This window comes from Podarcis pityusensis (genome assembly GCF_964106645.2).
Source record: "Podarcis pityusensis genome assembly, chromosome: 8".
Lineage (NCBI taxonomy): Eukaryota > Metazoa > Chordata > Lepidosauria > Squamata > Lacertidae > Podarcis > Podarcis pityusensis.
Window position 1 is genome coordinate 88592085 of NC_138033.1, and position 26306 is coordinate 88618390.

At 39.8% G+C, this 26306-nt stretch overlaps 1 long non-coding RNA gene across 2 annotated transcripts in view; it reads left to right on the top strand.

Moving 5' to 3' along the window:
• The first annotated feature begins 227 nt into the window (after positions 1-227).
• Positions 228-26306, top strand: part of LOC308482949 — a 30123-nt gene continuing 4044 nt past the window's right edge. Inside the window, exons 1-2 of one of the 2 annotated variants that reach the window (XR_013989511.1) lie at positions 228-1202; positions 2013-2083. This is a non-coding gene — a long non-coding RNA (uncharacterized lncRNA). The remainder of the gene's footprint in view (positions 1203-2012; positions 2084-26306) is intronic. The other variant, XR_013989512.1, reaches the window with a different exon arrangement.

Sequence of the window (26306 nt, forward strand, 5' to 3'; positions counted from 1 at the left end):
AACTGAACACAGCAAGAAACACCTGTGACATTCAGCATTGCCCAATTTTCTTCCACCTGTAGGAGGCAAATTGTCAGATGGATGGAGGTGACCATCCAGCAGCAGGAGCACTAATAACTTGCTGGGTGGGATTGCAGCTTGAAGGGGGCTGATATCCACAGCTGGAAGCTGACTGATACCTAGTGGTAGACCTAGCAGAAGCTGGCAAATATTGAAGTCAGTGAAGTTTGTATTCAGATATTGCTAAGTGCTACACAGGGCACCATCTAGGGTGGCTCAGGGGGCCTAGCCCCCCCAAAAAAATTCAAAGAGGGGGTTGAGCCCCCTCAAAATTCTGCAGCATCCAGATGGACAGTTGCTGTCCCCCATCCCCAAGTGGGCAATTCATCTTTGGAAGCTGGTCTGGAGAAGCCAGTGGATATCTGTGGGTATGTGAATGGAGAATGAACAATGAATGAACGTGCCCATTTGCATTCTTCATGGTTGTTAGCTGGCGCATGTTTTTGTGTGTGAATGGGAGGTTTCAGATGTGGTTGTGGTGAATGAATGCAATGTGTGACAGGAAACTGGTGTATATTCATGAATAGATGAAGCCCCTGGAAGTTGGAAGGATGAACTTAATGGATGAAGTTGCCAGGCTGGAGTCAGTTGAGCTGCCTGGTGATGCTCTTGAATGGTAGCCGTGCCCTTCATTGTCTCAGTTTGCTTTTTCCAAAGATGTCTGAACTCAGTGAGGTTTTCTCAAGACCACCTCTGAAAGCAATGAAGAGAACTGCAGTGCTTAAGCAACCCAACTTACATTTATAAATGAATGGCTTTCTCAATACATCTGGCTGTACAGTAGTGTAAATTCCATCTTACGGAAAATCAAATACCTGAGTTTTATAGTGTGTGTCCCCCACAGCACCCCCAGTATCAGTACGCCTAGGGAGTGGGCTGGGTGAGAAATAAACAATAAATCAGTGCTGAGGAGATGGTGCTGATGTCTCTCCATCTGTAACCATTGGCTGCAAACTGTCTGTGATGTCACAAAAAGGACATGGTGGCTGAGGAGAAAAAGTCCCCTGTGATATCCCTGAGCTGCCTTGAGGTCTCCTCTGGGTCTGGAGCGCTTCTGACCTGGCAGCCCTTGCCTCAAGCGATGATAGATCCAGGACAAGCGCCAATGCATGGAGCTGCTCCTTAAACCCCATTAAGAACAAGTAATTTGTCAATGCCTGGGCACAGGAAACCCCACCCGCCAGCACTTCCATCTCATCAGGATTTGTTTAAAATGATTTTGGGGAACCTTTGGCCCTCCTGATGTTGCTGAACTGCAACTCCCACCATCCTGAGTTATAGTTCAGCAACATCAGGAGAGCCAAAGGTTTCTAGCTTTGAGGACACCCACGATGATGGTCATCGCCACATGTTACAGCAGCCTATTCCACAGCTTAGCCGTGGCACGTAAACTGAAGTCACTCTGTGCTGCAAGAATCATCTGGTGTTGAGCTTCACTCACTGACTGAGAGTTCTGGTTTTATCAGAGAGGGAGAAAAACTCACTTTCTCCATAGCACACATAATTTTAATTATGTCTGTCATGTCTCTCCCCACCCCCACCCTGCAATTACTGCCTTTCCTACCCCCAGTCCGGAAAGCCCCAAATAATCAGTCAAGTCTGGTTGCATACCTCTACCCCTAAGTACGGTAATTCCTGAATGATGGTGTGGGGATGACCTTTCCTTCATTTCTGACAGGTTGTGGGACAAAATGGGAGAGGAAAGCAACATTGAGAAAGCCCCCCCCCCCCAGCCCTTTTTGTTTGTGTGTCTGCTGGGGCACATATAACACCAGCACATCCCCAAAATGCTAATGGTGCAAGGCATTGCATCCACAAAGACCAGGTTTATGAAGCAGTTAAGAGACCGCAGGGGATTGTGAATCTGATGCAAAAGCAGCTGGTGCCCTGAAGTTGTGGCCTGTCATTTACATTAACTCTTGCTGTGCTGCACTGACATCTTCTGTTTGCAGATGGAGACCAAGCAAGCTGCTTTCATTTCTTAAGCAAGTCCAAAGCAACTGCACTTTCTCCTCCCTCTCAGGTTAGTGGGAAGTGATTAGAGCCCTTGGTATTATAGATATTTCTACTATATATTTTAGAAATATTATTTTAATTATTTATAAAAATCTCTATACACTGCTATTCATAAAAAACAATATCAGAGCAGTTTACAACAATTGTGCATAAAACCATACAATTAAAAAATGGAAAAAGGACAAAATCAGAAATCAGCTATTGTGAAAGGATGATCACCTGGCTGTGAGTCGTGAAGGCTGCTCCCTGCAAGGCCCTTTCCACCTGGCCTGGGGGGCCACACTCACCAGCCCCACTGAAGAGGCTCCTCATGAGGCCGGAGGAACAGCACTATGCCTGGCAACCAATCCTAATTACTGGATTCTTTTGCCCCACCTTTTTGTGCCTGCCAAACAGCCGTGTCATGCTTATGATAATATTTTATTCTTTTGTTAACTATGCTGTTTTAAATGTGTATTTTATATTTGACTTCGTTTAGCAATGTTTTTTTCTTTTTGAAATGTTTAAGTTTTTTTGGGTTAACTTTGTTTTAAATATGTATTCTGTAGTTGACCTCCTTTGTAATGTTTTATTTTGACATCTTTAAGATAGTATTTTAGTTTTTTGTTAATTATGTGCCTTTGACTGTATACTCTATATTTGACTTTCTTCAGAAATGTTTAATTCTGGATTGTTTTATTGATGTTTTAATATGCTGTAAACTGCTTTGAGATTTTTCTTAAAAATATAAAGTGGTATAGAAATAAAATTAATAATGATGATGATGATGTATTCTTAATTGCCTGCATAAGCCTTTTTCATCAGAAACAGACAGCGCCTACAGAATCTCTGTTGGCAGAGCAGCCAACACGATTGGGCCAATGACACGAAAGGATTGGTTTCTTGTCAAATGAACCTCCCCAACTTAGGGATCAGCCAACAACACTCCTACAGATGTGTTTGAAATATATGCAGCCATAGGACTTCCGGGGTGGCGCCATCGGTAATGGCGGACTCCCTCTGATCCGGAGGGACTGGCTCTACGGGAATCAGGTCTGTTCCGCTACGGCGAAGCGGGGACCCTTGAAAAAATCACAGGCGGGTGAAGCCTGTGACCGTGGAACTCGGCGGGCACCTTTTGCGCCCCCCCAATCTGCAAAGGAGCCCAATTACGGGCTCCGGAGTGAAGCGGGGAAGCGGCGCGGTGCTGAGAGTCAACTGCTTCTTCCATGGAGCGAAGCCGCACAGCCGTTACCGGAGAGCGCTACCTTTTTCCTGTGACAATCTGGCTACAAAAACAACTACCCGTGAGTAGGTTAATTTTGGAAATAAAGGAGAACAAAGACGTAATTTGATACCGAAGCGGGGAGGCATAAACAGGAAGTCTGCCTTCCATTCTTTGTAAATAGAGTAAAGCAATGAACTTATAAGCTTTTTTTTTTTTTTATAGAAATTTATTGGGTTTTACAATAGAAATAAACATAATAAACAATGTAACATATATCTTAACATAATTTCACATTTTCTTTGGACTTCCTCACATCTCCCGCTCCCACTTTCATCGTTATAGCATTTTGCCAGCAATTTATTATCTTATTTGCATTCTTATATCCCTTCTGTGTTTCATAATCTTCTAGTTCTCAAAAAGAGTTATATTTTCTCAATCTCACTTATTTTCTTAAAATCATCTAAATTTAGTGGTGCTCAGTTATATTGATCTAGCATCCTGTTTAGCATTCACTCAAGTTGCAATGTTTTTGTAAATAATTCTTAAATTTCTTCCAATCCTCCTCAGTCCTCTCTTCTCCCAGGTCTCGAATTCTGCCGGTCATCTCAGCCAGTTCCATGTAGTCTATCAGTTGCATCTGCCATTCTTCCAGTGTGGGTAGATCTTGAGCTTTCCAATGCTTTGCAAGTAGTATCCTTGCTGCTGTTGTTGCATACATAAAAAATGTCTGGTCCTTCTTTACCACCCCTTGGCCGACAATACCCAAAAGAAAGGCCTCTGGTTTCTTAGTGAAGGTATATTTAAATACCTTTTTCAGTTCATTATAAATCATTTCCCAGAACGCCTTCACTTTAGGGCAAGTCCACCAGAGGTGGAAGAATGTTCCATCACACTCTTTACATTTCCAACACTTATTGTCAGTCAGGTGGTAAATTTTTGCAAGTTTGACTGGGGTCATATACCATCTATATATCATTTTCATTACATTTTCTTTCAAAGCGTTACATGCAGTAAATTTCAATCCAGTACTCCACAACCTTTCCCAGTCCTCAAACATAATATTATGCCCAATGTCCTGCGCCCACCTTATCATAGCCGATTTAACCATTTCGTCTTGTGTGTTCCATTTTAACAGCAAGTTATACATCCTTGAAAGTACCTTACTCTTAGGTTCTAACAATTCTGTTTCTATTTTCGATTTCTCCACCTGGAACCCTAATTTCTTGTCATTTTTAAAAACTTCTTTAATCTGAGCGTAATGTAACCAGTCTCGCACTTTATCCTTCATTTTCTCCAAACTCTGCAGTTTCCAATTGTCTCCATCTTTTTCTAGAATTTCCCAATATTTTGGCCATTTGGCCTCCATATTGGGTCTTTTTCGGGCCTTAGCTTCCAAAGGTGAAAGCCACCTTGGGGTTTTATTTTCCAGCAAGTCTTTATATTTTGTCCAGACATTAAACAGTGATTTTCTGACAATATGGTTCTTAAAGGCCTTATTTGCTTTAACCTTGTCATACCACAAATATGCATGCCATCCAAAAGCATTGTTAAACCCTTCCAAATCCAACACATCAGTGTCTTCAAGAAGTAGCCAGTCTTTTAGCCAGCAGAACGCTGCGGCTTCATAATACAACTTTAAATCTGGCAGGGCAAAGCCCCCTCTTTGTTTTGCATCAGTTAATATCTTAAACTTAATTCTGGGCTTTTTGCCCTGCCAGACAAACTTAGAAATATCTCTCTGCCACTTCTGAAAGCACTCCGTCTTGTCCAAAACCTGAAGTGTTTGAAATAAAAACAACATCCTTGGCAATACATTCATCTTGATAGCAGCAATTCGGCCTAACAAAGAAAGTTTCAATTTTGACCAACTATCTAAGTCTCTCTTAATTTCTGCCCAGCATTTTTCATAATTATCCTTAAATAGACTTAGGTTTTTTGCTGTTATGTTTACCCCTAGGTATTTTACTTTTTTAACCACATTAAGTTCCGTCTCTTTCTGAAACCGTTCTGACTCTGTATCTGTCAATTTTTTTCCCAAAACCTTAGTTTTCTGTTTATTTAATTTAAATCCAGCCACCCGACCAAAGTCATTAATCAGTTGTAATACTCTTTTCGTACTAGGCTCTGGCTTCTGCAGGGTCAAAACCAGGTCATCTGCAAAAGCTTTTAATTTATATTGTTTCTGTCCGACCTGAATTCCTTCCACCAACCGATCCCCTCTAATCATGTTCAATAGCACTTCCAGAACCGAAATGAATAACAAAGGGGAGATAGGGCAACCTTGTCGTGTCCCTTTTTCAATTTTAAACTCTTCTGTAACCACATTATTAACTATCAATTTAGCTTTCTGTTCTGAATATATCGCCTCAATCCCATTCTCAAAACCCCGTCCCACTCCCATCTCTTTTAAATTTCCCATCATAAATTTCCAGGAGATATTGTCAAAGGCCTTCTCCGCATCTATAAAAATTAAAACTGCTTTTGTATTTATATCTGTTTGCAAAAGTTCCAAAATGTCAATAATGTTCCTTGTATTAGCAAACAAATGTCTACCTGGGAGAAAGCCTGCCTGGTCCTTATGGATTACTTCATTTAAAACTTTTTTAAATCTACTTGCCAAAATGTCTGCAAATATTTTGTAATCCACATTTAGAAGGGAGATGGGACGGTAGTTCTTAAGTTGTGTCTTTTCAGCTTCCGACTTTGGTATTAATGTGATAAACGCTTCCTTCCACGACTCCGGTGCCCTCCTCCCCTCCATAATTTCATTGCTGACCTCCATCAAAGGTTGTATCAAATAGTCTTTTAATGTCTTATAGTACTTGGAGGTCAGCCCATCTGGCCCTGGAGATTTGCCCAGTTGCATGTTCTGAATGGCTTGTTCAATCTCCTGTCGTGTTATTTTAGAATTCAGGATTGTCCTATTTCCTTGTGACAATTTGGATAGTCCATTTTTTGCCAAAAATTGTTTAATCTCAACTTCGTCTTGCGGCCCTTGGGTGTATAGTTTTTTGAAGTATCTCTGGAAACACTTTCTAATGTCCACTGGATTCTGAATGTTTTTTCCTTCAACCTCTAAGTTTGTAACCATATTTAATCTTTGTCTTCTCTTCAACTGCCAAGCCAGCAGTTTTCCACATTTATTCGCCGACTCAAACGTTTTTTGTTTCATTAGTTTAACCTTCCATTCAATTTCCTGGTTTATCAGTTTAGAATATTGTGTTTGATAAAGTTTAATTTCTCTCAGAGTTGGCTGTGACTTCGGATTCACTCTTAACTTCTTCTCTAATTCTTTTATTTTGTCCAAGATCTTATCTTTTTTCTCATTTTGTGTTCTTTTCTTTACTGCATTCTGTTGTATCAAGAATCCCCTCATTACAGCTTTACTTGCGTCCCAGACGATTCTTTTTTCCACCGTAGTATTCATATTTATCTCAAAGTAATCCTTCAAAACTTTTTGGGCCTTCTTGGTAATTTCCTGATCTCTGAACAAATTGTCATTCATCTTCCATCTAAAGGATCCAGTTGGTAGTAGTGTCATATCCATCTTTACTGCATTATGGTCGGAACAGGTCTTTGGGCAGATTTCCACTTTTCTGACCTTAGGTGCCAGGCCTCTAGATATCCATATTTGGTCGATTCTTGTCCAGGTCAGTTGGGCTTCAGAAAAGAATGTTCCCTCTCTTCCTAGTGGGTTCTTTGTCCTCCAGATGTCAATCAAATCCATATTGTATGTCATTTCAAAAAAGGTTTTAGGTAGTCTGCCGTCTTTTGTAACATTTTGACTTTGTGACTTGTCCATGTTAGTTGATACGACCCCATTCATATCTCCCATCATTATGATGTTGTTGTAGTCCAGATAATCCAGCATTGTCTCCTGCAGCTTCTTGTAAAATTCCGATTTCCCTTCATTAGGTGCATAGATTCCTAATATCAACAATTTCTCTCCTTGATGTTGTATCTCAATTGCCAAAATTCTTCCATGTTCATCTTTAAATAAAAATTTAGGTGACAGGCTCTCTTTCGCATATATCACCACACCTCTCTTCTTAACTTTGTCCGACGATATAAATTCCTGGCCCAATCTTTTATTTATTAACACTTTTCTGTGGAGCCTTGTCACATGTGTTTCCTGTAGGCAAATAATGTCCAATTGTTCTTTTTTTAATATATGAAATATTTTCTTCCTTTTTTCCGGAATGTTACAACCATTAATATTCCAGCTCAACAGTTGCAGAGACATCCTGAATTAATCTGGTTATTTTTCCAGGGGTGGTATCTTGTTCACGGAATCTTCAGGTTCCCCAGGTGCTGGTGTTGGTACTGGCGTTGCCCCAGGCCCAGAAGGTAGTTCAATTCCTTTTTGAAGGTCCTCTCCGTATGTAGACAGAAATTTATCTCTCTCTTCCGATGTTCTGATTTTGACCTTTCTCCCTCTAAAGGTGAAGGATATTCCTTGGGGGAATTCCCACCTAAATGCAATTGCGTTGCTCCTTAGTAATTTGGCAAGTTCAGAATAGGCGGCTCTAAGGTCCAGCAGTTGTCTTGGAATATCTTTGTAAATTTCAGTTCTTCTGTCCAGAACCTCCAGTGACTTTCCGTAGTGTAGGCCCAAAATCTTGTCCCTTTCCTCCTTTGATCTCAATGTTATCAAACAGTCTCTGGGCCTCTCCTTCTTTATAAATCTTCCAAGTCTGAAAGCTGACACAATTTTAAAGTCCTTTTCCTCCAAATTCCAGAACTTGGAGAATTCTTTGGTTAAAAACTCAGCTAGATTTCCTTCTTCTGCCTCTTGTAGCGACCTAATCCTCAAATTATTCTCACGATTTCGCAGTTCTATCATAGAAAGATAAATCTGATGTTCCCCAACTTGTTTAGTGAGTGGTCTTACCTCTTGTTCTAAATTTTCTAATTTTTGTCTGGTATCCTCAGCCAATTTCCGATTTTCTGCTGTGGCCTCCGTTAACTGTCCAATTGCCTGTGTGTTCTGTGCCACTTGTACAGTTAATTTATTTAGGCATTCTGTATTTTGGTCAATCTTTGCTGTTTGCTCATCTGCTTTCTTGTCCAAAGCTTCCAATTTTTCAAAGATTTTGTCTAAAACAGAAGCAGATGCTCCTGAGGCCATATCTTCCAATTGTAGCTGCTCTATTTCTCCTTCTCCCTCTTTTGCCTGTGACGAGGCAACTTCTTCTACTTCTACTTCTGAAGGCAAAGTAGGTACAGATGATCTGCGTGTCTGTGCGGCTGAGGTTAGAGTTGTCAAAGTTGTTTGTCTAACTCTTCCTCTTCTTCTTGTGCCACTCATTCCAACGTTATCTATCAGTCAAGGTCACACTGAGTTATTCCCATGGGAATAGAAAGGCCCAGAGAAAGCAAACAGCCAGGGAACCGAAAGTAAATATAAAGTCACTGTTTTAATCCAATCCTCTAGAGGGAGCTTAAAATGTCTTTCAGAGTCTAATTTAATATCCAGGAACCTTCAAGTACAAATGTTTAGCAGAGTTGATATTAATAATCACTTTGTTGCAAGCAGTGCTTACTTGTCTCCAAAGAAATGTTTCAAATTTGAAGGTCTCAATACCCTCAGATTGTTGCAAGTTCCAATATACAGTATCAAAATCTGCAGTACTGACAGCTCAGTCTCTCAAAGCTCAGGCAGCTCCGGACCCTGGGTTTCACCTTTTAATTGTAATCCAATAAAAGGAGGAAAGTCAAATACAAATGATCATTCCAAATCTTTAACTTAAAATCTTTACTTTAAATTGCAGGTTCAGTGGATGCTTAGATCCGTAAAGTTTAAAGGTTCTTTTTTCAGCCTCCACTCCTCCAGCTATTCGCTTTTTCAAGTTCAATGGCAGCGGAAGACGGACTTCCTGTTTCCACGTCTCTCCGCTCTCGGCCAAGTTCAAATCTTTTAATTTAAAGTCTCTAATTTCAAGTGATTCAGTCTTTACTCACGAGTAAGTTGATTTTAGTTCCGGATCCGAATTTCACAGGAAAAGGGATCAGCGCTCACCGGCAGCAGCAGCGCGGCTTCGCTCCGCAGATTGCGAAACGGCTCACAGCGCCGCAACCCCCCTCCACGCTCCGGAGCCCCTTACGGGGTTCCTTTGACGTTTGGAGGGTCGCTTTAGGCGCCCGCCGAGCCTCGAGACCACAGGCTCTTGCCGCCTGTGGTTTTCCGGAGTGGGTCTCTGCTTCGCCGTAGCGGACGACCCGGTGTCTGCGGAGCCTCCTCTCCCGGTTAGAAGAGGACCGCCATTGCCGTTCGCGCCGCCCCCGGAAGTCGCAATGAACTTATAAGCTAAAACCTTGAAAGACGCTTGAAAAGGACTATAATTCTAACATCAAAACAAGCGATCTCCCCCCTTGGCTGCAGGAGAGGAGGGGGGAAAGGTGTGAACTGTATTTCCCTGCAAAAAGAGAGAAAAGGAAGCTAAAATCCACCGCTTAAAACCTGGGAACGGGCTGCCAATGGACAATAAGAATGCCCTACTGTGAAATGCGCTGTTGGTGAATAGAGTACTTTTCGACAGCTAACTCTGCAAGTGAGATTCTGGCTGGCTTCTCCTGGTTTTAAAGTAACTGGAAAATAACTGAAATTGAAACTGTTGTCTATTTTGTGAATTGGGGGGATTAAAAAAAGTTATTTATTTTAAGGTAACAACTTTTGACTGCTACTGTGTCCCCCTAGAGGAAGTTTGAAATTGTTACAATAACAACTGGGCCAGGGGAATTTTCCACTTCAAAATAAATTCTGGCCGTGGGACTGACCTTGGGCTTTAACTAGAGTGTTATGGCAGATGGAAAAGAGAAGATAGATTTGCCTCAGGAAAAAACAACGAGGTCTGGTAGATCTTTTCGCCCAGACGCTGGGCTGCAGCGAAGAGCATCAACATCTGGCCCCTCTGGCCCATCATCAGGGGCTGCATTTGTACAGCCTAAACCTAAAGGAATGGCATCCGAAGATGTTTTAGCTCAGGCATTAGGCAAAATTAATGAATCTCTGGAAAAACTAAGTAAACAAGTAGCCGAAGCATCAATTAAAATTGATCAAAATACTACAAGTATCAACAATTTGGGACAGAAGGTAAATACTAATACAGAAACTATTGAGAAACTGCTACAGCAATCTACTTTGACCCGAAAAGACAGCTGAAGAAGCAAAGGAAATAGCCGTTGCTGTAGAAGAGAAGATACCACCGATACATAAGCAACTTGAAGACCACAGGTCGATATTGTCTATGATTGAATTGAAGGAGAAACAAACAAATTTGAGGATCAGGGCCGTACCTGAACTTGAGAAAGACAATCTGACTGACTTTCTTATGCAGGAATTTGCAGACTTTTGGAACCCAAATTTGGAGAAGGAAGATTTTAAGATAGTGAGTGCTTTCAGGCTTGGAAGAGGAGGGAAGAAGAACAGGGTGAGAGACTGTTTGATCACCCTCCGAACAAAAGAGGAGAGAGACAAAATCTTGAGTCTGCACTTCCAGAAGACTTTGGAAATACATCAGTCAAAAGTGGAGATATTTAAAGACATTCCGAAATATCTTTTGGACCTTAGGTCCAATTATGGAGATTTGGTTGCCCTGTTGAGAAGCAACAGAATCATCTTTAGGTGGGAATTTCCCCAAGGCCTATCTTTTAGCTTCAAAGGAAGAAAGATAAAAATAAGATCAGTGGATGACAAAGAAAGATTTTTGAAAGACCACGGAGAAGACCTGCAGAAAGAATCTGGAGAAGAGTTAAGAGCACTAGAAAGAGGAATATTAGACATAGCAAAACTACCTTTTGGATTAAAAGACTGCCCAGAGAAGGTGATACCACCGACAGAGCAGGAACAGGCACTTGGTGCCGTTGGAGGAAAAGTAAAGTAACTACATCATGGCTCTGCAACTATTAAGCTGGAATTGTAATGGTCTCAACTCCCCCCAGAAAAGGAAAAGAGTGTTTCATTTATTAAAAAAGGAACAATTGGACTTGATTTGTCTACAGGAAACACATGTGACAAGGCTACATAGAAAAGTATTGATCAATAAAAGACTGGGCCAGGAGTTTATCTCATCGGATAAAGTTAAAAAAAGAGGAGTAGTGATTTATGCAAAGGAGAGACTATCACCGAAATTTATCTTTAAAGATGACCAAGGAAGATTTGTGGCAATTGAAATGCAAATACAAGGAGAGAAATTCTTAATAGTAGGAGTTTACGCACCAAATGAGGGAAAATCTGAATTCTTCAAAAAGTTGCATGAGACCTTGATGGACTATTTGGACTATAATGTGATTTTGATGGGAGATATGAACGGAGTGGTATCTACACATATGGACAAGGCACAAAGACAGGTAGTCACTAAGGATGGCAGACTACCGAAAACCTTTTTTGAGATGACAGACAACTTGGACTTAGTTGATATCTGGAGAACAAAGAATCCCTTGGCTAGAGAGGGAACCTTCTTCTCTGAAGCCAAAATGACATGGACAAGAATTGACCAAATATGGGTAACTAGAGGAATGGCACCAAAGACAAGAAAAGTGGAAATTTGCCCAAAAACCTGCTCCGACCATAATGCTGTGAAGATGGAGATGAAACTAACACCAACTGGCTCCTTCAGATGGAGGATGAATGACACCTTATTTAGAGATGAAGAAGTGACTAAGAAGGCCCAAAAAACCTTGAGAGACTATTTCGAGATAAATATGAACACTAATGTTGAAAAAAGAGTAATCTGGGACGCAAGCAAAGCTGTTATGAGAGGGTTCTTGATACAACAGAATGCAATAAAGAAGAGAATTCAAAATGAGAAGAAGGATAAAATATTGGAGAAAATAAAGGAAAGTGAAAAGAAATTGAGAGCAAAACCAAAGTCGCAAGAGATCTTGAGAGAAATAAAGTTATATCAAGTACAATACATGAAAATGATGAATCAAGAGATAGAATGGAAAATTAAACAAATGAGACAAAAGACATTTGAGTCGGCTGATAAATGTGGGAAATTGTTGGCTTGGCAAATGAAAAAAAGACAAAAACTAAATACTATTATAAATTTAGAAGTGGAAGGAAAGAACATACAGAACCCAGTTGAGATTAGAAACTGTTTCCAGAGGTATTTTAAACAACTATATACACAAGGGCCACAGAAAGAAATTGAGGTAGACCGATTTTTGAAAATAAATGGATTACAAAAAATCTCTCAAGAAAATAAATTAATGCTGAACTATAAAATAACTGAACAGGAGGTAGAAGGTACCATTCAGAATATGCAATTAGGTAAATCTCCAGTACCGGATGGACTGACTTCTAGATACTACAGATCTTTAAGAGAATGGTTAGTACAACCTTTAAAGGAAGTCTGCAACGAAATAATGGATGGGAAAAGGGCACCAGAGTCATGTAAAGAAGCGTATATTACACTTATACTGAAAACAGAGACTGAAAAGACGCAGCTTAAGAACTACCGCCCCATATCACTGCTTAATGTGGATTATAAAATCTTTGCAGACATTTTGGCTAAAAGACTAAAAAAAGTGTTAGTGGAAGAGATTCATAAAGATCAAGCAGGCTTTCTCCCGGGTAGACACTTGTCTGATAATATGAGAAACATAATCAATATTTTAGAAAAATTACAAGTGAATATTAATACCAAGGCAGTTTTGATATTTGTGGACGCGGAGAAAGCTTTTGGCAACATTTCTTGGAGTTTTATGAGGAGGAATCTACAGGGGATGGAGGTAGGTCAAGGTTTTGGAAACGGTATAAGTGCAATTTATTCAGAACAAAAGGCTAAATTAATTGTTAATAACGTGGTGACGGAGGAATTTAAGATAGAAAAAGGGACACAACAAGGTTGCCCAATCTCCCCACTGCTTTTTATATCGGTCCTGGAGGTCCTGTTGAATATGATTAGAAGGGACCAATTGGTTAAAGGTATACAAGTCGGAGCTAAACAGTACAAATTGAGAGCATTTGCAGATGACTTAGTATTGACATTACAGGAGCCAGAATCTAGTACCAAAAGAGTTTTGGAACTGATTCAAGAATTTGGTCAGGTTGCAGGATTTAAACTAAATAAGTTAAAAACAAAGGTCTTAGAGAAAAATTTAACACCAATAGAGAGAGAGAGGTTTCAGAATGAGACAGGTTTAACAGTGGTTAAGAAAGTTAAATACTTGGGGATCAACTTGACAGCAAAAAATGGGAACTTATTTAAAGATAACTATGAAAAATGTTGGGCTGAAGTGAAAAAAGATTTAGAAATTTGGTCAAATTTTAAACTTTCACTGCTAGGCCGTATTGCTGCGATAAAAATGAATGTATTGCCTAGAATGTTGTTTCTGTTTCAAACATTGCAAATTTTGGATAAAATGGATTGCTTCAAGAAGTGGCAGAGAGATATTTCTAGATTTGTCTGGCAGGGCAAGAAGCCTAGAATAAAATTTAAAATACTAACGGATGCAAAGGAAAGAGGTGGATTTGCCCTGCCAGACCTTAGACTTTACTATGAATCAGCAGCTTTTTGCTGGCTGAAAGAATGTCTGCTTCTTGAAAACACAGACACTTTGGATTTAGAAGGTTTTAACAATGTATTTGGATGGCATGCATATCTGTGGTACGATAAGGTCAAAGCACAAAAAGCATTTAAAAACCATATTGTCAGGAAAGCATTGTTTAATGTCTGGATAAGATATAAGCACCTACTCGAAAATAAAACCCCAAGGCGGTTGTCACCGATGGAAGCGAAGGCTCAGAAAAAGCTCAATATGGAGGCCAAATGGCCGAAATATTGGGAAATTTTGGAACAAGAGGGAGATAGATTGAAATTGCAGAGTTTTGAAAAACTAAAAAATAAAGTGCGAGATTGGCTTCATTATTATCAGATAATGGAGGCATACAATTTGGACAAGAAAATTGGCTTCCAGGTGGAAAAATCAAAATTGGAAACAGAACTGTTAGAACCCAAAACCAAGATTTTGTCAAAGATGTATAACTTGCTGTTGAAATGGAATACTCAGGATGAAACGGTGAAATCTGCTATGATTAAATGGGCACAAGATGTTGGACATAACATAATGATGGCTGACTGGGAACAGTTGTGGACCACAGGTATGAAGTTTACGGCATGTAATGCCTTAAGAGAGAATATTATGAAAATGATATACAGGTGGTACATGACACCAGTCAAGCTTGCAAAAATCTATCATTTGCCCGATAATAAATGTTGGAAATGTAAAGAAACTGAAGGTACATTCTTTCACCTTTGGTGGACATGCCCAAGGATTAAGGCTTTCTGGGAGATGATCTATAACGAAATGAAAAAGGTATTTAAATATACCTTTCTGAAGAAACCAGAGGCCTTTCTCCTGGGCATGGTCGGCCAATTGGTGCCAAAGAAGGACAGAACTTTCTTTATGTATGCCACAACAGCAGCAAGAATACTTATTGCAAAGTATTGGAAGACACAAGATCTACCCACTCTGGAAGAATGGCAGATGAAGGTGATGGACTACATGGAACTGGCGGAAATGACTGGCAGAATCCGAGACCAGGGAGAAGAGTCGGTGGAAGAAGATTGGAAGAAATTTAAAGACTATTTACAGAAATACTGCAAAATTAATGAATGTTAGAATGATGTCAGAATGAAGCTAAGTGGTTTTAGCAGCAATGTTATAAAGGAGTATGTAAAAATGGATTGTTAACAGGTGAGAATCTAAAGTTATAATATATTAAGTTAAAGGATTAAGATAAAAACAAAGAGGGAAAGGAATTGCTGAATTAACTAACGGAACTGGAATACAAAAAAGGGAGGTGTGAGGAGGTCAGGGAAACAAGTAAATGAAAGACAAGACATGGAAAGATTGATTTGTTTTTAAGTGTTTTTATTTTTTCTGTATTTTGTATTTTTTCTTTTCTTTTTTCCTTTTTCTTATTTTTGTAACCTTTTCTGAAACTTTAATAAATATCATTAAAAAAAAAAAAGAAATATATGCAGCCATAGTTTGGATCCAATTAGATGCCATTTTGAATCAAGATGGCAGACTGAATCTTTCAAACTGCACTGAATTTAACCACTGAATTTCAAAACGGCACTGATTTTTTTATTTCTCAGAATTCTGGAACAATGCTGGGTAAAACAGAATTCTTAGTGTAGGTTGTTATTTGCAGCAGTCAGGCTAATCCAGACTTAGATGAGAATAAATTCCAATACTCAAAGCTCTCGAGTGTGGAAAGGATTCTCCATTCATTTGATCAAGGAAAAGGTTTTGCTTTATTTATTTATTTATTTATTTATTAAAAATATTTATGCTCCCATCGGGCAGCTAACAAGCAAGTTAGAAAGAGAGCAGAGATTGTTATCACCACTTTTGTTTATTCTGGTCCTGGAGGTTTTAGCAAGAAATATTAAAGCTGACAAAGATGTGGCAGGAATAAAAATAAAGAAAAATGAGCATAAATTGAAAGCCTTTGCGGACAAGAATTCTCTTCCTAGAGTAATTGAATAATTTCAAAAGTTCGGACAGGTGGCAGGGTTTAAACTCAATAAAAACAAAACTAAATTGTTAGTCAAAAATCTTAAAGAATCAGAAAAGAGTTATCCGAACTTATAGACATAGAAATTCATAAAAAGGTAAAATACTTCAGAATATGGTTCACGACAAAGAATCTTAATATCTACAAAGATAATTATGAAAAAATTTGGAATGAAATAAAAAGGAATTTAGAAATATGGAACATGATGAACTTTTCCCTTTTAGGAAGAATTGCAGCAATTAAAATGAATGTGTTGCCCAAAATGTTGTTCCTCTTTCAGACAATACCGATAAAAGGGACAGTGGTACCTCGGGTTAAGTACTTAATTCGTTCTGGAGGTCTGTTCTTAACCTGAAACTGTTCTTAACCTGAACCACCATTTTAGCTAATGGGGCTTCCTGCTGCCGCTGCGCCACCAGAGCACGATTTCTGTTCTCATCCTGAAGCAAAGTTCTTAACCTGAAGCACTATTTCTGGGTTAGCGAAGTCTGTAACCTGAAGCGTATGTAACCTGAAGCGTATGTAACCTGAGGTACCATAACAATGCCTGCTTCAAAAAATGGCAAAAAGATATTTCAAAATTTATCTGGAGTGGGAAAAGGCCAAGAATAAAGCATAAAATACTTACAGATCTAAAAGAAAAAGGAGGCTTTTCTCTTCCAGATTTTAAAATTTATTACGAAGCAGCATTCCTTACTTGGATTCGGGATTGGATCAAATTGGAAAAAGAAGAGACAATAGAGTTAGAAGGACATGATAACAGATTTGGTTGGCACGCATATTTGTGGTATGGGAAAGCAAAAGTACACAAAGGATTCCACAATCATATAATTAGAAAGTCCTTAATAAAGGTATGGGAAAAATACAAAGAATTACTGGAATCCAAAACCTTGTGGTGGCTATCACCCATTGAAGCATTATCATTTAAAATGTCAACAATGAAAGGAACATGGCCAACGTATAGAGATTTACTAATAGAACAAGACGGAAAGTTGAAATGGAAAGATTATGATGAGATAAAGGAACATTTTCAGAGCTGGTTGCACTACAGGCAATTAAATGAAATCTTCAAAGAAAATAAGAGGATTCACTTACACACTTTCCAAATTCCAAAAGGATATCATAGATGATAATTCCAAATTATTAAAGAAAGCGTATAATGTTATGTACTGATGTTCTCACCCTGGGCCAGCAGGGGGATACTGTAGATAGTTATGCAAATGAAGGATCAAAAGTGACGTTCAGTGATTGGATAGTTTGTATGCAAATGAAGGATCGAAAGTGACATTCAGTGATTGGCTAGTTACAGAATATGGTTACTGTTGCATTCTAGTGGAGCTCTATATAAGCAGGCTGACTGAGCTCCTCAGTTCAGTTCTGTTCCAGCTTACAAATAAAGAGCTGCTTTGGAAGAATCGCTGTGTCGTCTGATATGTTCGCCCACAACTTAACATATAATATTCTGTTGGAATGGGAAACTAAAGATCAGGAAGTCAAATCAGTAATGATTAAGTGGGCACAGGATTTAGGTCACAACATACAATTTGAGGACTGGATAAGGCTTTGGAAAGTGAGCTTGAAATTTATGGATTGCATATTGTTGAAAGAGAATTACATGAAAATTTATAGGTGGTATATTGCACCATTAAAACTATATATAAAATAGAACAAAAGAATTGTTGGAGATGTAAAGAAGGGGAAGGTACATTTTACCATATGTGGTGGGATTTCTGGTCTATTCCTCCTACAGGACACCACACTCTGTCCTTCACAATGCACTCAGAGTGGAAGTTGTTTTTTCATTTCCCAGAAACAACTCCTTCTCTCTCTTTTTAAAAAAAATAATATTTATTGCTTTTAAACCTTACAAAAAGAAGAAGAAAAAAAGAGAAAAAAAGAAGAAAAGAAAAAAAGAAAAAATACAATACAATATATAAACAATACAGAACGCAACATTAACTTTAACACATTAAACAAAACAAGAGCAAAAACAATTCAAAAAGCACACATCATACCATCTCAATATCCTCTCTTTCATTCCCTTGTTTCATCGACCTCCTCTCACCTCCCTTTTTGTATTCCATTTCTATTAATTGTTTCAGCAAATCCTTTCCATCTTTCTCTATTTTCTGTCATGTAATTATCTTAACATATTTTAACCTTATTTTGCATTAATACTATAATACTTATTTATACTTAATTCCTTAAAATATTTCTACTAAAGCCATATAATTCCCTTCCAACATTTTTCTAACACTCATTAATTTTACATTATTTCCATATATAGATTTTAAACTTTTCCCAATATTCTTCCACCGTCTCTTCCCCCTGGTCTCGGTTCTGCCCGTCATTTCCGTCAATTCCGTATAGCCCATCAACCTGGTGATCTTCTGTCCGAGGCTCTTAACTCTTTTCCAGGTCCCTTCTGACTGAGGGTGGAGCATATTTTCTTCATATTTATACATGCACATTACTTTGTCTTCTCCTGATCTTGTTCTTATTTTCCTTCCTTTGATGCTAAAAAGTAGATCTCCGGGAAATTCCCATCTAGCAATGATTTTATTCCTTCTTGACAAGTCAGCCAAATCTCCATAGTTAGAACTGAAATTCAAAAGATATTTCCAGTCGTGTTTCAAAGTTCCTCCAAGTCTGGCAGTCCCCACAACTCCAGTCTCCTCCTGACCCAAGTCCAGGTCCCAAAGGTCAGTAAACCCCTGCATAAGGGGATCTATCCAACTTTCTTTCTCCAGTCCAAGCGGGGCTCCAATCCTAAAAGTCTGACTTTCTCTAAATTCAGTCTTGAAAGGCATCAACTTATAATCATCAAATTGCAACAGTAAGGCTGGGGCTCTCTCCCTCTCCATTTGTGCCACTTTAGGTTCCACAACAAAAACTTTCTCCCCTGCCTTCTCCTCAATTTGCCATGTCAAAATAGATCCCTGTATCGATTCCTGAATAGTTTCTGTATTGATATTGACTTTTTGTGCCAAATTAGTCACTTTTTGTTCCAAGTTATCAATTTTTATAGTCCTCGCATCCGTCTTCTTATGAAGCTGTTCCAGTGAATCATTAATCTTACATAATGCAACCACTAAGGCTTCTTCTGTCAACATTCTTAACGGTCCAAGGTCAAACCCAGATGCTCACAGTTTTATCTTGCAGGTGGAAATTTCCCCAGCTCAGCTCCTGTAACAATTTCAAAGGCTTCCTCTAGGGGGAAACAGTTTCTATTTGTATCAATCCTTTTAAGCACAGTTCAAACAATAAAGTTAGTTTCAATTTTCAATTACTTTTACTCCTTTTTAAACGCAGAAGGAGACAATGGAAACAATGTATTTCTCTTCTTTAACTTACTGTCAGCAAACGATCTATTCACAGTCAATGAGCATATCCAAAACTTCAGTCTTACTAGCAGCCCGTTTCCAGGTTCAGAGCGGTGGTAATTTGACTTTCTTCACTCTCTCCTGCAGGCTTACGCGATCTTAAATTTCCCCCCTCTTCTCCTGCTTCCAAGAGGGGTTTGATGATTTAACCAATGGAAGTTTAATCCTTTATGAGAGACTTTCCAAGGCTTTAGCTTGCAGCCTCTTTGCTTCAATCTATTTACAAAAGGGGGAGGCGGACTTCCTGTTTGAAACCTCCCCGTTCGGTGCCAAATTAAGACGTTTAAAAATCCAATTTTCCGTTCTACTCACGGGTAGTTGTTTTAAGATCAAACTGTCCACAGGAAAAAGTCAGCGCAATATGGCTTCACTCCGTGAAAGAAGCAGTCAATTCAACCACTTGTCAACCGCACCACTTACCCCACGTCGCTCCGGATCCACGAAACCGGGTTTCCCCGCGAGTAGGGGAGGCGCAAAAGGTGCCAGCCGAATCCCACGTCCACAAGCTTCTCCCGCCTGTGGTTTTTAGTGGGTCTCCGCCTTCGCCGTGGCGGCCAGACCCTGATTTCCGCCATTGCCTGAGGCGCTAACCCGGAAGTCTCCAACTCTTTCTCTCATTTACTCTTTCTACCTCAACCTGTCTCCCTACCTATCTCCCAACCTTTCCAACTTCTATTCCAACCCTCTTAACCAACCTACTCAACCAAGTCTCTCAAATCCTCTCCTTTTAAACTCTCCCTCCTGGAACCACGGCCAATCAGAGGCTGCAGTTCATTAACCATTTGCTGGCAGGGAAAGAAAGAAAAAAATACTTTTTTTTATCCAACTGGTCCAGCAAAACCAACTTTTTTGTCACACTGCCCCTGTCCAAACTTGATGGGCATTGCCATTCAAATGGTGTGTGAGCACTGCATCTTGTGATCAATTATGTGGGGCAAGGTTTACCTGCCCCCCATATTTTATTCAACTTGGCACCCTGTGTGTTGGTAACCTCACATCTGGACTATTGTATTCTGCTCTACATGGGGCTTCCTCAGAGGCTGTTGTTGGTGCAGAACGCCACAGCCCAAGTGGGGAGTAGTGCTGCTTCTCAGGCACATGCCCTTCAGCCACCAAGCCAGTTTTAAGGTTCTGTAACTTACAAAGCGTGAATTAACTCTGGACCAGCTAACCTGAAAAACTGTCTTCCCCTCCACTGTCCTGCAAGTGCACTATGATCCATAATGAAATCTGGTTAGTTTTGCCCCAGCTCTTGCATTACCATGGAGCTGGGCTTTTTCACTGGTGGCACCAGTGTTGTGGAATGCTCTCCCTGCTGAAACGGCATCAGTTTAGGCAAGCGTTCTCCTAAACTGAACTTCTGGTTTTATTGCTTTAACTTTTTAAATTGTTATGCTTTTCTTTGCTTGTTTTATTGTATATTTTAATTAAGGATGTTTTAATTCCCCAGTGGAACTGTTATTCTGTGTTTTAATTATTTATGACTACGGCAATTGATGTTATAGTTGTAACCTGCTTAGAAGTCATATTAGCATATCAGCAGGACATTTATTAATATATTAATTAATTAATAACACGAGTGACACAACAAGAAGCCCCTTCCTTATATACCCACCGTGATTTCAGAGTTGGAGACAAGACAACTGCATGAATTTGACATTTTTAAAGTGCCTTAATAAATTTATAAAGTGCCTCTCCAGGAAACATACAACACAACTTAAATAATACTAGAGAAGATCAAATGGGATAAAAAGGATAAAAGGTCTAAAATGCTGCCGCAATAGAGAAGTGTGCATGCACATGAAAGCTTATACCCAGAACAAACTTAGTTGGTCTCTAAGGTACTACTGGACAATTATTTATTTATTTATTTTTATTTATTTCAACTGCGTCGGACCAACACAGCTACCTACCTGAATCTAAAACAATAATGTCAGCTTTAAGATATTAAAACTCTTAGAAGTTATAAAAAAGGACCTAGGTGAAACAAGAAAGATGTCCCTGAAGGGCCCAGGTGAGCCTCGCTGGGGAGGACATCCCATGGCTGGAGACCACCACCGAAAGGAGTCTCTTTGGCTGCCACACTCTGTGCTTCAGGTGAAGGGGAGTCTTGTGGAAGAGCCTCAGCACTTCTGCAAACCAGAGTTTGCTCTCTGTGTTCAGCTATTTGCAGTCCTATTTAATTTTTGTAGTCCATACCCTCAGGCAACTCCAATCTTGATGCTTTCCCCCTGTAAATTCAGATTCACCTGTAATCTGATAAATTTCAGGAAATCAGGCTCCAAACTACCCCTCTTGGGATTGCCAATGATTTGCTTTTGCTTTTTGGATGGGTGAATCAATAATCACTTTCTACTTCTCCCCTTTCCACAGCTACAACTTCCTCAGTGCTTTCATTCCCCGACCCTTGCCATGCTCATAACTATTATATTCCCCTGCTACAACTTTTGATCCCTCAGATTTGCACAAAACTTTAAAACTGTACAAGCAAGCTGCTTTAAAAATTCCTACACCAGACATTGCACAGCAATCTAAAAGGTGTGTGCTGAGAATTCAAAACTGCTTTCATTTATTTTCCAGCTATGCTTCTATTTCTGGCATGCCCCGGAATGCTTTGCACAAATCCAGAAAACAGCAAAAGGGTGTGTTTTTTGTTTAAAAATAATTTGCTGTTGTCCCTGGATGGGGAATTCTTTTCAGAAACAAGGCATGCACTTTCAGCTATCTGCACACCTGCCCTGTTGATACAGTTGACTTGCATGCATTTAACTTGTGTGACTACAGTATTACATGCTTGGCAGCTGGCCAGCATGCAATTGCACAAGGTGGAGAACTAAAAAGTTATTTCCATGGCAGGAAAACCCAGCATGGAAAGCACTTTCAAGCTCTCTGTGCTGCTTCCTGGGCTCTGGGGAGTTCTTGCATGGGCTCTGGAGGCCTTCACAAGATATTGTGGGGCTGTGCAAGATATCACATGATCTCGTGAAGGCCTCCAGGACCCATGCAGGACCTTCCCAGAGCCCAGTAAGGAAGGCAGAGAGCTTAAAAGTTTTCTCCATGCTGGGTTTTCCTGCCTCAGAAAGAGTTTTTAAGTGCCCCGCCTTGTACACACCTTCTAGATGGTGCTGGAGAACCACCTCCATCCTCCTCCCTGGCCATAGGCTGTCTGGAACTGATGTGAGTCCAACAACATCTGGAGTGGCAAAGGTTTCCCCTCCCTGCTTGAAAGTCTGTGGAGATTACTTTTGAGTAAATATGCATAGAATCAGGTTAGGAGTTTGCATGCTGCACAGAAATGGCCATCTCTGGTCAATTAGAAGAGCAGCCATGGGCTTGGTGGAGAAAGTGACAAGCTCTCTGGATAACAGAGACGCTGTAGCTCAGAGGTGGTTGCAGGGGTACCAGAGCTGGCAGTGGAGAAGAACAGGAGGAATAGCCGCCCACCTCCTGCTCTGCATGTTGGTGAGGACTGTGCCCAGAGGAAGATGAGTAAATGTGTGGAAAGACAGTAGTGAGGATTCACTGAGGTGACCTTGCCCAAGGGCCTTCCATATCTGGACAGATTTTTACTCTTTAGAACTCTGAACCCTACTCCCAAGTGGTACAGCGCTTTTTTTTTTGGAATGCTTTTTCATATTGATCTGATTTCCTACAAATAAATGTCCTTTTAATTGCATTTTAACCTTCTCTGCTACCCTACAGACTTACTGGTAAACATATGAGTTTGTTTTTTGCTTCCACAAAGAAATCAGGCAAGGAGACCACAGCTCCTTTACAGGCCTTTGTGGCACCCCAGACACAAACCTGATTCACAAGACTCAATGTCGTAGATTGTAGTGATAAGGTTTACAATATACATATGGGGGAAATTTCAATTGAGTTCACATTTAAAAGTGAACTTTTAAAAAAATATATATTTTTTTGTTTTACAGAAGTATGTGTAATGTCTCTTGTAATGAGAGGCACAAATACAAGATGGGTGACACCTGGCTTGAGAGCAGTACATGTGAAAAGGATCTAGGAGTCTTGGTTGACCACAAACTTGACATGAGCCAACAGTGTGACGCGGCAGCTAAAAAAGCCAATGCAATTCTGGGCTGCATCAATAGGAGTATAGCATCTAGATCAAGGGAAGTAATAGTGCCACTGTATTCTGCTCTGGTCAGACCTCACCTGGAGTACTGTGTCCAGTTCTGGGCACCACAGTTCAAGAAGGACACTGACAAACTGGAACGTGTCCAGAGGAGGGCAACCAAAATGGTCAAAGGCCTGGAAACGATGCCTTATGAGGAACGGCTAAGGGAGCTGGGCATGTTTAGCCTGGAGAAGAGGAGGTGAAGGGGTGATATGATAGCCATGTTCAAATATATAAAAGGATGTCACATAGAGGAGGGAGAAAGGTTGTTTTCTGCTGCTCCAGAGAAGCGGACACGGAGCAATGGATCCAAACTACAAGAAAGAAGATTCCACCTAAACATTAGGAAGAACTTCCTGACAGTAAGAGCTGTTTGACAGTGGAATTTGCTGCCAAGGAGTGTGGTGGAGTCTCCTTCTTTGGAGGTCTTTAAGCAGAGGCTTGACAACCATATGTCAGGAGTGCTCTGATGGTGTTTCCTGCTGGGCAGGGGGTTGGACTCAATGGCCCTTGTGGTCTCTTCCAACTCTATGATTCTATGATTCTATTTTTTCCATGGAACATTTTTACAAATCAGTTTCATTTGTTGAGACATTGGGGGGGGGGGGGGTCGGGTGGCAACGTTTCTATTTTGCTTAATGTATGCAGAGTTTGGTGTCGGCGTTGCTTGTGCAGGTTCTCTGCTGTTCACTTGTGTTCCTTTGGTGGTGAGAGAGGTTGGGGTTGGGTGCCATTCAAAATATGCAATTGGGTAAATCTCCAGGACCGGATGGACTGACTTCTAGATATTACAGATCCTTGAAAGAATGGCTAGTACAACCTTTGAAAGAGGTCTGTAATGAAATAATGGAGGGGAAAAGGGCACCAGAGTCGTGGAAAGCTTATATTACACTTGTACCGAAAACAGAGACTGAAAAGACGCAGCTTAAGAACTACCGCCCCATATCATTACTTAATGTGGATTACAAAATTTTTGCAGACATTTTGGCTAAGAGACTGAAAAAAGTGTTGATGGAAGAGATTCATAAAGATCAAGCGGGCTTTCTCCCGGGTAGACACTTGTCTGACAATATGAGGAACATAATTGATATTTTGGAGAAACTAGAAGTGAATATAAACACTAAAGCAGTTTTGATACTTGTGGACGCGGAGAAAGCTTTTGACAATATTTCTTGGAGTTTTATGAAGAAGAACCTACAGGGTATGGGGGTAGGCCAAGGCTTTGAAAACGGTATAAGTGCAATTTATTCAGAACAAAAGGCTAAATTAATTGTAAATAATGTGGTGACGGAAGAATTTAAGATAGAAAAAGGGACACGACAAGGTTGCCCAATTTCCCCACTGCTTTTTATTTCGGTCCTAGAGGTTTTGCTGAACATGATTAGAAGGGACCAGTTGGTTAAAGGTATACAGGTCGGAGCTAAACAGTACAAATTGAGAGCATTTGCAGATGACTTAGTACTGACGTTACAGGAGCCAGAATCTAGTACCAAAAGGGTTTTAGAATTGATTCAAGAATTTGGTCAAGTCGCAGGATTTAAATTGAATAAGGTAAAAACTAAGGTTTTAGAGAAAAATTTAACACCAATAGAGAGAGAGAGGTTTCAGAATGAGACAGGTTTAACAGTGGTTAAGAAAGTTAAATACTTGGGGATCAACTTGACAGCAAAAAATGGGAACTTATTTAAAAATAACTATGAAAAATGTTGGGCTGAAGTGAAAAAAGATTTAGAAATTTGGTCAAATTTGAAGCTTTCACTGCTGGGCCGTATTGCTGCTGTTAAAATGAATGTATTGCCTAGAATGTTGTTTTTGTTTCAAACATTGCAAATTGTGGACAAAATGGACTGTTTCAAGAGGTGGCAGAGAGATATTTCTAGATTTGTCTGGCAGGGCAAGAAGTCCAGAATAAAATTTAAAATATTAACAGATGCAAAGGAAAGAGGTGGATTTGCCCTGCCAGACCTCAAACTTTATTATGAATCAGCAGCTTTTTGCTGGTTGAAAGAATGGCTGCTTCTTGAAAACACTGACATTTTGGATTTGGAAGGTTTTAACAATGTATTTGGATGGCATGCATATCTGTGGTACGATAAGGTCAAAGCACAAAAAGCATTTAAAAACCATATTGTCAGGAAAGCATTGTTTAATGTCTGGATAAGATATAAGGACCTACTCGAAAATAAAACCCCAAGGTGGTTGTTACCGATGGAAGCGAAGGCTCAGAAAAAGCTCAATATGGAGGCCAAATGGCCGAAATATTGGGAAATTTTGGAACAAGAGGGAGATAGATTGAAATTGCAGAGTTTTGAAAAACTAAAAAATAAAGTGCGAGATTGGCTTCATTATTATCAGATAATGGAGGCATACAATTTGGACAAGAAAATCGGCTTCCAGGTGGAAAAATCAAAATTAGAAACAGAATTGTTAGAACCCAAAACTAAAATTTTGTCAAAGATGTATAACTTGCTGTTGAAATGGAATACTCAGGATGAAACGGTGAAATCTGCTATGATTAAATGGGCACAAGATGTTGGACATAATATTATGTTTGCTGACTGGGAACAGTTGTGGACCACAGGTATGAAATTTACGGCATGTAATGCCTTAAGAGAAAATATTATGAAAATGATATACAGGTGGTACATAACCCCAGTCAAGCTTGCAAAAATCTATCATGTGCCTGATAATAAATGTTGGAAATGTAAAGAAACTGAAGGTACATTTTTTCACCTTTGGTGGACGTGCCCAAAGATTAAGGCTTTCTGGGAGATGATATATAATGAACTAAAATGAACTAAAAAGGGTATTTAAATATACCTTCTTGAAGAAACCAGAGGCCTTTCTCCTGGGCATAGTCGGCCAATCGGTGTCAAAAAAGGACAGAACTTTCTTTATGTATGCTACAACAGCAGCAAGAATACTCATTGCAAAGCACTGGAAGACACAAGATTTACCCACACTGGAGGAATG